General features: G+C 35.8%; 1 protein-coding gene across 7 annotated transcripts in view; it reads left to right on the top strand.

The window, feature by feature from the left end:
* The window catches only part of RAPGEF4 (Rap guanine nucleotide exchange factor 4), a 138,521-nt gene that overhangs the window by 28,431 nt on the left and 95,789 nt on the right, over positions 1-14,301 (top strand). The window contains exon 1 of one of the 7 annotated variants that reach the window (XM_079310298.1): positions 8,506-8,941. The exons of the other annotated variants lie outside the window; for them this stretch is intronic. The gene's annotated coding sequence lies outside the window, so the exon portion shown is untranslated. Of the gene's footprint in view, positions 1-8,505; positions 8,942-14,301 lie in introns of those variants that run through there. 7 annotated transcript variants of the gene reach the window in all.

Here is a 14,301-nt window from a genome sequence, read left to right as displayed (position 1 = left end):
AACACAAGCTGAAAGCAAGGCTGTTGAGTTGTAGTATGTATTATTCCTTTTTATTCCCACAGTCTGCTGTAGTTATAAAATATTTTGTAAAAATATTTTTTAAAATGTCCACTTTCATGTAGCAAGAGTAATGCAACATACAGATCCTATTTAGTGGAATGTAAATTCTTCTATTCTTAGTAAGTACTCCCTTGAATGGGCATTCAGCAACTTAAAAGAAGATAAACCTCAGACGTTATGAATTGTTTAGACATATGGATTAATAAATGGGTTCAAAAGAAGAGTTCACTTTGCTTGCATTAAATAGTACAGTTCTCATAGATATTTTTTCCTGGTCATAATCAGAGTTCAGTGATTATTAGAAACCATAGCCTGGTTCCTCCCTGCTTTTCATCCATGGTGAAACACTACCATGATGAAATCAATGAGCACTGTGAGATTTCAACCCAGGTAATTACTAATTGCTTTTTTCTTCTTGTATGATATGCAGCACAGGCTGATGGTAGTAAGGTTCAATTCCCCTTAGCCTTATCCCTTCTGTACGAGTTTCTATCCGCTGATACTAGGTGAGAGCAAGAGGCTGGAATCACTCAAATGGTTTTGTGGCTAAGTAATTCAGGGGTGTTAACACATTGGCCAGCCCAGTACTTGTACTGAACTCTAGGCATCTCTGGGTGTACTGAAAAAGGAAGATACAGAAAACTGAGACTGAAATATGGAATATCTCTCCAGTGGTAGAGAATAATAATTACAGGGCTCAGCCTGTCAACTGTGCTGATTATGGCCAGTCCCAGATATCAAGAGAAGAAAGAGACTTTTAAAAAACCCAAGTAGTCCACGTGCTTGCTCTCAAATTAATCCTCATTTCAATCTGAGCAGTAAAAGTTCAGAAGTTAAAATTCTCATGGTTAGTGGGTATTGCTCAAATTCCATTAGTTCAATGGGCTACAGAAGTCCTAGATATTTGTTCACCAGGAGTGTGAAAGGGCCTGCTGGTCCTCAGAAATGTTACATCTCAAGCAGATTTGTGGAAGCAGGTCTGCTTATGAATAAATATTTTTATTTTGGTGAATAGTTGTTTATGCCACAAATATTGAGGAGCATCACATAAGATGTGATGCCTTTTAAGACATGCATTCCGTGTGTTTTTGAACTATGTAATGAATTGGATGTTCACAATATTTGCATTTTCATCTGATGTTTCTGTTACAAGCTGTTGTTGAAATCAGTGGTTTAGCAGAATACGTGATTCATACCATCAGTCTGCTATAGTGCTTAAGGCTTAGTTTCTTTATCCTTTATCCCATGCCTGATTAGATACGACCATTAGTGTGTATTTCCTCTCAACTCTGCATGAAATGCTTCCTCAGTTAAATCCCAAGTGAAGAAGTTGAAAGAAAGCTGAAACTCACAAATAACAGTTTACACACTAAATATGTTCTGAATGAACTTTACTTCTGTTAATTTCAAATTACATTGATAAAATACTCTCTTCTTTCTACATGCTGTACATAGGTTTAAGCCAGGTTTACATAATATTGTTTGAGGATGATAAATAGTAAGAATTTTAAGTGAAACCTTACTATCCTGCACCTAGTACTTACTGATGTAGTTCAACTTGCTGACATTTTTAACCTCTGACCATTTTCCGAGAAATTTCTATTTAATTTTGCGTACCATCACTCTCTTGACCTTTGAAAAATACCATTTCTGACTACAAGTGCAAACCATTTTTTTTCAAAATAGACAAACAAGCTCTATTCTATTAATTCCCACAGAACCCTATCCACATATTCCTGAGTGCAGCTTAGTAGAATCAGGTACAATTTTGTTTCAGCATAATAAAAGTATGCATTATGATGTGATTTTTGCATGACCTAATCTTTCAGAAACTGAGTCCTTCAAAGAAGTCATGCTGTTCTGAAAGGACTTGTTATAAAGGAACTTGTTTGAGTAACTTAGTCTTTTATGCTTAATTCTCTCTAGGGATAATGCTGGAGACTCAGTACAATTAAGGAAAGATTAAAAGCTCAGTACAGACTTATTTTCTCTTTTCTTCCTTTCTGCCAATACCCTTCAAGCCTGTATCCTCTCTGGAAGCATGAAACATTTTTCAAATGCCTTTTTTCTTTCTGCTGTCATTTCTCAGTTTTCTGGTATCTGTCTCTTCCACGGATTTATTAATATGGTTTCTCTTTCTACATTTGTCACTTTTGTTCCTTCTAGCATTTAATGGAAGCTTTGTTGATCTCTGCTTAAGGGTTTATTGGGTGTTTCTCCTTAGGTTTGTCCTAATGTCTAATGTCTAAATGTTTGTGACATTTAGATCTTACTAGATAACCAGCAATCATGAAGAAGTAAGGAAATAATTCTTACACTGTTGAAGGTGGTGAGAACTATGCTGTCACTTAGTATTTCTTAGCACATTTGCTCTGCAAAACTAAAAGAGTGAAATGTAGTAAAAGTGTAGACAATTAAATAGACATGTCTGAATACACTGATGCAGGAGCAGAGTTGATTACTGTACCCATTTTACATAATATGTTCTCAAGGAAGAGCTACACTTCAATTTGAGCATGTAATAGCTGGGGCATTTACTTGTGCTGTTGCTGTGGTATGGTTGAAAGATTATATGCTTTGAGACTGCAATAGAAATTCACCTGAAAACTTTCATTTTTGTTTCTCTCTGATGTATTTACATACATCTGCCACACGGAGTTGCTTTATAGAGGGTGTTGCCTGCATCTGACCTCAAATACAAAAAGTACTTGATGTATTTTTATTCTAAGAGACAAACTTCCTATTTTAACAAGAGAATGTGGATTTTTCTGCCTTTCAAACTTTCTGAAAAATTAGTTTGTATTTGACTTCAGAGACTGACTGATATATGCTACCAGTCAGCCCATAAGTATTGATACTTGAGTGGTTTATCAGCTTTACACACTAAAATTATGGAAGGTGTGAGGCAAAGGAAGTACTGCAAATGCTTCAAGCCCTCACAATGGGTAGGGATATATATTTTCCTACCACAAGAATTCTCTAAGACATTGATTTTACATGTGCATCCATACTGTTAATGTGAGTATCATTTCAAAATAGTAGGTGTATTTCCTTTCCTGGTATCCATTAACTGGACAAAGTCTTTGGATTAGTATTGAGTTAATTTGTATTGAATACAATGTAATAAATGGTTGTGATATCCTGGACCACACCATGACTTGTGTTTTCCCTTCTTATTTAACAAAATGATTCATACTACTGGTATGAAGTTTCTGCTTTTTAACGTAAGAATGAACAACTCACAAAAAACAATCTGTGAAACTGTTCCATTGCAAGTAGCTACTGCAGGGAGATGGAGAGGTACTTTACATTTGCCTTCTCCCCTGGCATAGAACAATGGCAAAGCTCACCCTCTGTGGTAGTAGTATATGCAAATACAATATCAAGTTTCTAGAAACAGGTGGATACTTGACTGTGATTGTCTGTTTATTCGTTCTTGTCCCCAGCTAAGGCAAAGCGTCCGCATATTTCTTATGTCTTCGCCAATTAACATTTTGTTTATTTTTCCTTTTAAATATACTTTTACTGCTGAAACACTTACTTCAGTCTACCTATGCATATCATCATTATCTGATAATGCTGTTGTCATATATAAATGGAAATTATTATCCTGAAATGCTGAAGAATACAGAAGGAACAAACAACTTTCTTTCAAAGTTAAGAAAGTAATAATGAATGCTTTCTTTATATTAGATGTGTTCTATTTAAATGAACATTTTTGAATGGCTGGTTTATTATGAGTAGAATTTGCGAGAAGAAATGCCCTTGTGACTGTCCACAAAATCAAAATGCTCAGCATGATGAAAATAAATAGAAACATATATCAAAGTTTTTCTGCTATAGAAAGAAATTCTCTTAATGTTACTCCTTTTATTTTCAAACTGTGCTGCATTACTGGTCATGAATGTGCTGCCTTCTTTAGTAGGTCCTTAATCTTGTCATTTTTATTGCTAGAGCAGTGCTTGTCTATTTACATTAGGCATTACTCACATGCTGCTGTATAAGAAAACTGGGGGGAAGGTATTTTTACTTTGTTAGATTCTTTGCATGTTGAGAGAACAGCAGGATGGATTAAATATTTGAAACTTAAAAAGTTCTAGTAAGTTGTGCTTATTCTTGTTGTAAGTGAGGCCAGTCAAATTACACCAATTTCATTACAATAGTGGACAACAGAATTTGTCATGCCTGTGGCAAAATGTTCCATGTACTTTGTTTTCTGTCTTGCTATGACCAGTACCTGCTATTTCAGTGAAGACTGTAGAAAAACCTTCAAACTGTTTATGTGCTGTAAAAATGGTGTGTAACAGTAGAAAGTACTGCCTAATTAAAAGCCTTTCATGCTTCTTCCCCATCAGTCTTCAAGGGTAGGATTAGTTCTGTCTTTTGTTTTGGAACTAAAATGATGTCTTTATTTAATGAGATCTTGATTTCCATTTCTCTGATTTCATGCACTCTGTCCATCTCTCCACCATGTCTCCACTGAAGAGCTATTCATCTGTTGTGTGCTCTGTGAAGTTTTGTCTTTGCACATTTTAAATATCCATGCCAAATGGCTTGTGACTGGGTGCTTATTTTAAAGAAACATTCCACAGTCAAGTGCATCACATGCTATTAACAAATTTATTCTGTTTTCCCCTCCAGAATTTATTTTCAGAGTTCATTCTTTGATTTTTTTTGTAAACTGCTTTCATAATGCTTGGATGATTTCTCTCAGTCCTCAGTTATTTATATCCATCCCTGTTTGCACTCTGTGGTCATGTCTATGTTTTGTCATAATTTAAAAAAAAATAAAATCTAATGGCTATTCTTAAATTATCTGAAATGCCATCATGCTTCTTTGTATAAACTCTCTGGAACAGAATTATATGACCTAATTTTTCATATGTATCTGGAACATACCTAATTTGATGTTTACTATCAGTTTTACTTGCTATCATTTGATAATTGTTTAGAAAAGAGCATTTTTCCATTGCATTAAGAAAACCTGTCACTAGTTAAGCTTGTATAGATACCTGTACAGAGGTAGAAATGATGACACTGGAAGGCATACTGCTGTATACTCCAAATATGTTCAGGATTAATGCTTCCTAGACTTTACTCAGTCTCTAGCTCTATGCAAATGATGTCTTCCATTAATTTTTCCAAATGCATCTTTTCCTCAGCATTGCTATTCCCTAGTGACTTACATATTGCACTAGTTTTTGTCCACTTTTTTATCTTTTCCTTCTCCAATGTTTTCATGCTATCCAGTTGTTTGTTCTGTCTTTGAGATAAGAAACCTATCCCACAGTCGTATGGCATGTTATCTCTTTTTCTGGGGTATCTGTCTCCATTTGCTAAATCAGTTTTTCCCTGTTTTCTTCACCCAAGTTGGATTTTGACCTCTAATATTTTTAAATCAGGTCTAGTGTGTCTTAAAGTGGTCTTTATACACAGGCTTTCTGAAGCTAAACATCTTTTTGTGAGGCCATATCTGTCCATTGGGCAGATGCCCCATTATCAAATGAGGAAGCTCGTTCATCTGAGTTTGAAGGCTATAAAGCTAATTTTATCTCTCTTGGTTATTAAATATGCATTTAATGATAGATTCAGCATGCAGAAGATTCTTTAAAGGAAAGTAAGGAATAAAACACACTCTTATATTGCCATGCAGTAAGATAATTTGCAACTGTCACTCTTTATTTTGTTTTCAACTTTTATGTGAAGTGAGAAAGGGACATTTTGCAACAGTGACAGTTTTTACTAGATTTTAGATGTCTCTATATTAATCTTTAATAATATTGTTGATCATTTAAGCTCCAAAATTCTTCATGCTTGGCTCAATATAATATTTGACATTTTAAACAAATCAGTTACTTGCATAAATAAGTGTTCTGGTCTCTTATTTGTGGTTGCAAGAGCCCGAGTTTTTTACGTACATGTATGTTTGAAATTGATGTGGACTTTGAATCAATAATGAGTTAGAAATACATTTTAAAGTCTGCTTTGCAATTTATTTTTTTTGTGGACAACACACTCTTCACAAAGCTGTTTTGTTCATTTCTTCCCCACCCATTTCCCCCTCCTCGTTAGCTATCTTCTCTTTTAGTAGAGTTTTAATGTGTTTTTTTCAGTAGAGGAGTCATGTTTAATTAAAAGTTGCTTGCATGTTTTCAATTATAGATGATAATTTGTTTGAATTTACACTCTCAATTGCCTTGAGTAATTTCCTGTAGAAATACATATAATCCATTTGCATGTTTGGAGTATTAGTGTGTTGTTTGCATAGCTCGTGTGTAACACTTAAGGAAACCACTGGGGCTTAGAAAGAACAGATGATGCTTTTTAGTGGCAGTGATACAATGGCTGTTCTTTCTTCTCCTTGCTGAATAGTTATGGAAACAACTATTTTCACAGAACTGGGAATTACAGTGTCAAACCAATACGATGTTTCAGTAAAAAATTGAGAGTTAAGCAAGTGGGCCAGCAGAAATGCTACATCCATAAGCATTTGACATAAGTCAGTACTGATTGGTGTTAATTCCTCACTTCATGTAGTATAATAGAGAAACTACATGTTAACACATCCCAATATGTTGATACATGTCAGAATTTTATTGCAGATAAATATGTAGCTTTTAGCTGCTGAAGATAAGATAGCAGGAGGTTTACATGTTATTGCACCATGTATTAAAACCACAGTTTGTTCGGTCTACCAAAATGAACTCTTGTTCAGTCCAAATGGAACATAGTATATGGTTCTGCTCTCCCAGGTTTAGAAGAGATGAACTCAAAGAGGACTAGGTGAAGAGAAGGACTACAGTGGTAAAGGAGATGGAATGTGTTTTATATGATAAAAGAGCATGTCTGGGTTAGTCTTGTTGATGTGAAAGCTGATACGGAATTTGGTTGGTGCCTATAAGTACCAAGACCACCATTCAGGGGATATAAACTGTTAAAGGATGGTGCTGCTCAGGGGCAGATGGGTACTAATGCAAATTGATGTGTGAGTTTCTTTTGTAACTATCAGAGTGATGAGGTTCCAAATAAACATCAGAAGGGAGTTTGGGGACAATATAAATGGTAATGTTTGAAGTGGAGTTGATTTTTTAGAGTGATTCTATGTGTATCTGCAGTGGCAGCTCTAGTGCTGTTTGTACATCACATTTAAGAATTTCAGTATTTTGGCTAAATACATTTTTCCTAGTACAGAAATGACATACATGAAACCATGAGATCCAAATTTTGTTTCAGGTCGTAGTAAAAAAAAGTGTTCTTGAAACTGCCTTCAGAAGTGACAGCACTTTCCAATTTGCCATATCCATGCCACACTGTTTTGTTGGTGGAATCTTGTCAGGAATGTCAACATCATTTTGGACTTTCTGATGCAGTGAATCTTCCTGTTTTGGGGTTGCAGCATGTTTCTCCACTGAAGGGAAGGAGCACTCATAACTGGAAAACTGCTAGTGCTGAGATCTTTGTTACCTTCTGTCCACAAGGTTGTGTGCTCCTGTGGCAGGTGTAAAAATCAGTACATGTATAATCCAAAAAGCACTTTGAAATGGATGTTACCTCATTAGACTTTCATATTAGATAAAAAATAATCCTTTGTTTTAGTGTTTTGTATAAAGTAATGGGTTAATTCAGTTTCACTTTCCTGATTAGGGGAACACAGTCCATATAATGATTTTTAAAAATGAATGCTGATAATAGACACCAAATAGATCTTTATGAGTGGGTAGAATGTTTCTGCTGCTCAAATATGGCTAGTGTTCAAGCAGCACATATTTCTTGTTTGATATTCAGGTATGGCATTTAGTTCTTAAAAACAGAGAGATACTTTTGTGATCAGAAAGAGTAGCAGCTAGGAACAGCAGTGATGTGAGTCATTTTGACAGTGAGCAGACGTGTCAGAACATTCACATTTTCAAGACTAGATGGTCTAAGACATCAATTTTTTCCTAAATATTTTCAAAGTTCTAATGAAAATTTAAACAGCTGTGTCTCAGGGTGTCTTGAATTGAAAAGATCATGAATTAACAATTGTATTTTACTGCTGAAATAGTAGGTGTTTACTGAAAAGTGAAAATAGTAACAAAAAGATTGTCATATTCTTTTAATACTTTTAATAGTTGAATTTGCCAATCCCATAGTGCAAAATATGTCAATTGTAAGGCAAAAAGAGAATTTATGATGAATAAAATAATTTTTAACTTAATCAGTTTATATATTAAGTACCTTTAACATATAAAGCGCTTGATTTTTTTTCTCATAAACTCTGTTGGCATGAATTAATTTCTCATTGTCCACTTCTTTGGGATAAACTAGAGTTTCACTGTGTGTAAGACAATACCTTTGTGTTACAAAGTGAAAATCCCATGATTTTGGCTGAAATGTTGCTGCATTACAGCCGCGTCTTGCCTAGGGCCATCTGCATAGGAGAATATTTCTTTAACAGAATAAATCACCAGAAGACTATAGCAGACTTACTGGAGCCACTCTTCTGTATCTTTGACTAATGTTCTTGCCAAAAGTGTTAAAAAAGAGTCTCAGTGAAGAAAAGATTCTATTTGTATGAGACTACCTGCTTTGCAATGGTTTCAGAAAGAAAAAAAACCATACTGTGCTGCGTCTGCTGGCTCTTTAATTCGGATTGCCAGTGCTAATGCAGAGTCTGTGCTGAAGAAAGGTAGGGTGCAGAAGCAGAAACATTAGTGCTAATCTGCTGCAGGAGGACGAGATAAATCAGCACAGCTCTCATACATCACTGAGAGAGAAGCTGATTGCAACTTGACCATGTGCCTAAGTGGTCACATCAGCAACAACAACGGAGCATGGATAAAAAACCTAAAATGTATCCTTAGGGCTACTTGCTGTGCACGACCTATAATAACACATCAATGTAAGTTTAAGATTTCTTTTTTGTGTGTTTCCTTTTGTTGCAATTCTTGTTGTTTACAAGAGTGTATTTCTATTTTGCATAGATTTAGGGAAAATGTAATGGAGTGTAATACTTAGCAGATAATACTTGGATACTGTTTATGTCTGTGAATAGTAATGGGCTTATTGCTGTGTGTCTCAACATAGTTCTTTGAAGATGTTTTAATATTTAATCCTATCAGTCGTATTTTGGGAATCGAGTAAGATTTTGAGTGAGATGATAGTGAGATCTTCCCTTGTAATTTCTGTCATCTTATGTTTCAAAATGGTCTTAGAAACAAAATGCCAGAAAAAAAAAAATTCTGCTACTTTGAGAATTTTTGTTTTCTATAGATTTTTTTTCTGTAAAGACTGATTTCTCTGGACCTTTTTATTCATTAATTTAGTGCAGATGGTAATTTTCCTACATTTTAAAAAATTTGTGCAATTGTTTAATTTAGTGTCATTTAAGCATCTGCAAAAAGGGAAGGCAGGGATAAGATATAAACTGAATAAGCATTGATTGCTAGCCTGAAAATTAAATTTTAAAAGTTTTTGCAGTAAATCTGATTTTAGTTCATTTTTACTAAATTAGATTATCATATTTAAATTGAGGCTACTATACAGCAAACATGTGTGAAACTATCCTGGAGAACACACATTTCCTGCTGTATCTGACTTTAAAGATGTTGATTTCAACTACCCAGAAATATCCTAATCATAGAATTCAGAGCAGCATGTTTAAATAATGCATGGGAAAGTAAAAAGGAAAGATGGAATTTTACTGTTCAGATGTTAAGGTGATGCTTTGTTCAAAGAGAAAAAAATGTGTAGTAAAAGCTATTGATGTGAGATCTCTGGCTGTCTCTCATGGCTTTAGGCAAAAAGGCAGGGAAACCCAAAGCAGGTCTTGCTGTGCAGTCTGAAAGCAAGGGAAATTTGGAAGCATTTATAAAAACCCACCAGTATTTCTGTATTTATTTACTTATTTCTAGGGAAAGAGAGTGGCTTTAAACAAAAAAAAAATGTTAAAATATCTAAAAGGAGGTGTGAAAGGTGCTTCAGTGATAGGACCTTGAGAAAGTAGGTATAAAGATACAGAAGAACATCTCTTTATTTTATAGCATTGTAGCTGTGGCTAAATATAGAAGCAGGAGGCTTAGAAACAGAAGTAGCCTGCATGAGTGTGTCTACAAATGGTTTATTTTTGTGGCAATTGAAAAATGTAGGGATAGTTATGTGGCTGTTATCCCCTTCACAGACCTCAAATATTCAGAGTAGGGGCCGGTTTCAGATTTTGTGCCACAGGTATTTTTTGTAGGTCTTAGCCAAAACAGAAGGTTTATCTACTAGTAGTTGCAACTTTCCTACAAGATTGATGGATGGAAATAGAGAAGAGGGAAGGTAAAGCTGTATTGCAAAAAGGGTGCTCATTCTTTCCAGCAGAATAAATAACCAACCTTGCCAACTGGCAGATGAAACATGGACCAAGTAGAGTTTATTTTTGTACAAATGTGCATATGGATGATCACACAGGCCCTCAGTTGTACTTAGCCCCTAAAGCTGAGATCCCGCTGGGAACCCATAGCTTTAGCAGTCTGACTTAGAAAATAATAAACACAAAAAGAGAGGAAAGCTGTACAGCAGCAGGAGTGGTGATTTCTTTGATCTTGTTATGTCTGCTGTAATGTACCCAATGTGGTCTTAAGTTGTAAACTCCATAGCAAAGATTCCTAAATTTTGTTCATTGGAATACTCTCTTTACTCTCTTTACACATATGACAGAGCAATATAATCAGTCTGGCTCCTCTTAATGGAGCTGGGCTTCTGTTGGTAAAATAAAGACATCCTTTCTTTCTGTCATCTGTGTTCATCGGAACAGCAGAATACTCTTCTGGCTTACGAAGATAACAAAACAAGTGGCTTTCCTTGTCTAGAAATTATTCTGAAGAGTTAGAAGTCTTGTATCTGCCAAGATGCTCTGTAGTTGTGTTGATGTGATCTTAAAACAAACATTTCATAATGTGATCGCACTTAAATTAGATGCTAAATTAATTGCAATGCCTACGAAAAAACTGGAATTAGGTAACTGTTTTTAAAAGTTTCCTTTTTAGTTGAAGAGACAAAAGTCTATTGTGGGCTGAATATGGTTATGATGAACTTTTCACTTGTCAAAACAAGGCTCACCTTCCTTCAGAGGGAAATTCTGTGTTTGTCAGTCTGTAACCCTGTTTCACTGTTCCCTGTAAAGCTCTTTCACTAGACTCCAACATGGTCTTCATTTTCATCTTCATTTTTAGTCAATAAATTTATGATAAGTAGTTTCTCGTGCTTTAAAATGTGCTAATGGACACTAATACCTGCACTTTCAGAGCTGCAGGGGGCTCCTGATGCCAATTTCAGCATATTGAATTTGCTTCTACTTATGATATTTGGGAAAACAACATGAAAATATTCTTGTTACATTTGAGTTCAGTGGAAAAGCTCCTACCAAAGTTGCCAAGGCAGGCCTGAAACCTTAGAGCATTGTGAGTCCTGTGTTGGCATCACACACAAACAACAGGCTGTCCTGAGAAACACACAGTCATAGGGTTTCCAACTGTGTTGATTAAATATAATTTCTTCTAGTTTTCTGTCTACAAAACAGTGCATCTTCCACTTGAAGTTAAAAGTCTGACTCCTGCTATCTCTACTGATGGCAAAAGAGGAGTGTACTGCCCCAAGAAGAGGTCTTTCAAGTTCTGTGATAGCAGAGAGAATGAACTTCTGTATTGGTGCAATGAGTATATTGTGTCCCCATCCCAAAGCTTATGAAATCTGCTGGCCAGAAAAAGGAATGACGTGGCTTTCCATCCTCTTCCTCCTAGTCCTTTATGGATTTAGTCACTTCTGATAAAAAGAGGCACAATTCTATAAGTATCCCAAGAGACCTGTAGGTCTTAAAAGCATACATAAAAAGCTTCCATCTTACTATATGCATGCAGGCCTAAGAGCTCATTGATTTGTTTCACAAGTTCAATAATCACTAATCCATCTATGGAATTGTTTCTGGAATACTCACAACCAACTTCTGGCATAAAATGTTAGCTCCCAAGCTGGGGCATATAAAGTAGCCACGATCAACAGCTGTCAGGTGCCACCAGAAGTATACTTAGAATATGCTTTATGTGATAAGTAACTTTGCTCTCAGACAGTGTAGCACATACTGTGAAGAGAATACACTTGTGTCTGTCTCAACAAAGTGATCTCTTATCCAAGTATCTTTGTCTTCTAGGGAAACAGGGTGTTGCAGTAGATTTGGACATGATACCCTTTCTTCATGTTGCAGTAGCTAATCTTTATTTTTTACATATTTATATGTTTTTTTAAAAGCATTGTGTTTAATTCAAATTGGTTAGTAACTTGTTGCTACCCAGTTTATTGTTACTTCCTGGTGTACTAGTCTTGCTAAAGACTTTCTTTTTTAAAGTTGTTTACAGTTGCTTTTTTTATGGGCTCTCATGGATATAGATTTTTTTTCTCACAAGTACTTGTCAGGTTAGCTGTTAGCTGTACAGAACAGAAGTAGCAGGCCTGAGCCATGATTTTACAAGGCCTTTCTTTTGTAAGGTTTTACTTATATGCAACAATAGGGAATCTCTGAAAGGGGAAAAAGCATTTTATCTGTAAATTGACTCAAAGAAATAGTATCAATTACAGCTTTTGAGAAAAGCAAACTATTTATACCTTGATTGAGTCCTCTACCAAATTTTGGAACCTCTGTTGAAAACCATTAAAAATTATAAGCTACTGAGGAAGATCATACTTGGAAAGGAGTTTCCTTGGTATTTCTCCTTCCAGTTTTCACATAGTCTTTACAGGCTTTTAAAATGTTGTTTATGAAGTGGGTATCTTCCAGAGCATAGGGAACTTGAATGACAGAGCATGATATCAGACTACTGGGGCACACACAACAGTGATCTCAAACAGGTAGTTCCTAAGGACAACCACTCATCTGGTCTTTCAGTCTTTGCAAAGGAAAACATGTAATAATGAAAGGGTGTTCAAAAAGAGGATCATTCAGACTGATGCCTGAAACTCTGCTATTCAGTGAAAATCATGGACTTCTAATTAGGGTGACAGCGTTTTGTGGAGTTTTGTGAAGCTTTCAACAGTTTTTATTCCCTCTGTGATTATCCTGGAAAGTAAATAGTTACATATTGGATAACCATATGGATGATGTGTTAGTGTATTTAAAGAAGATTGCTCAGATGGCTCAGAGCCCATAGTGGCAATGCCAGGATTTTTATGCACTAAAAATCTAAGCAAAGAACTGCAAGATGGAGGGAGCAATCACTGAAAGGAAAAGTGAGCAGTAAAATGTAGAATTCACCTTTACAATAAGTGACAGAGATTGAGGACATGGGAGAAGTTATAATGTGCCTTCTCATACTACACTTGGGCTGTGTCCCAGTTAGCTTTCCTGCTTCAGCAGGGAAAGTAGTATGGGGTTGTTTTTCCTTATTTCCAGTCAACTGGAAACTGGGTTGTCGGTGATCTTTTTAAAAGTCCAGGTTTCTAGCTCAGTTTTGTATTTCCTCAGTGATTCCAGTTGAACTTCCAGCAGAAGGGATGTAGAATCAGGTCACACTTTTCGCCACAAACTATACAAACCCCATTTCTCAGCATACCAATGTACCATAACAACTTCCTTATGATAACAAGGCCATTGAATAACCTGGCATTATTTTCCTTGGACAGATGATAGTGGTGGGAGGGAGGAAGGAAGGAAGAAGAAAGAACGGTGTGAGGGATAATAGAAGGAAAATTCTTGAGAGACTGATTTCTTCAGGGAGACATTTCCTATATTTTTTGTTCAGTGCTTGAATGCTGCTCATGCAATATATACAAATATTAGTCTCTTCAAGTGGAAAAAGGAATCCAGGTAATCCTGTAATCCAAGTCCACTCACTGAACTGTAAATGCAACCTCACTGAGGGAAAGGAACCATTTAAAGACTGACTCGTTCATATTTTAGTCAGGATTTATCATGATCTGTAAAGCACATAATTCTCATAAGAGGAAAGCTTCAGTTTGTTTTAAACCCTGGCAATTTTTTATTTGAGAAATACCCAGGCAAGCAACCCTTCTCTCAGATGAGACAGAGTGGGCTGTTTTATATCAGGAGCTGTCTTTCCTACTTTGTTTTATCTGCCAGAAATTCTCTTGCCAGAAACTCTGTCATTTCAGTTTTTATCTGGTTTTGAGGGGAAGTTAGTTAACCATCTCAGTAGCATCACCAGCACTACAAAAAAATCTGCAGATAGTGAAAGGCTATGGAAAACTGATAATTGTACACAAATG

The sequence above is a fragment of the Erithacus rubecula genome (genome assembly GCF_903797595.1).
Source record: "Erithacus rubecula genome assembly, chromosome: 8".
Lineage (NCBI taxonomy): Eukaryota > Metazoa > Chordata > Aves > Passeriformes > Muscicapidae > Erithacus > Erithacus rubecula.
The sequence above is the reverse complement of the archived record's forward strand: the minus strand, read 5'-3'. Positions and strand labels throughout refer to the sequence as shown.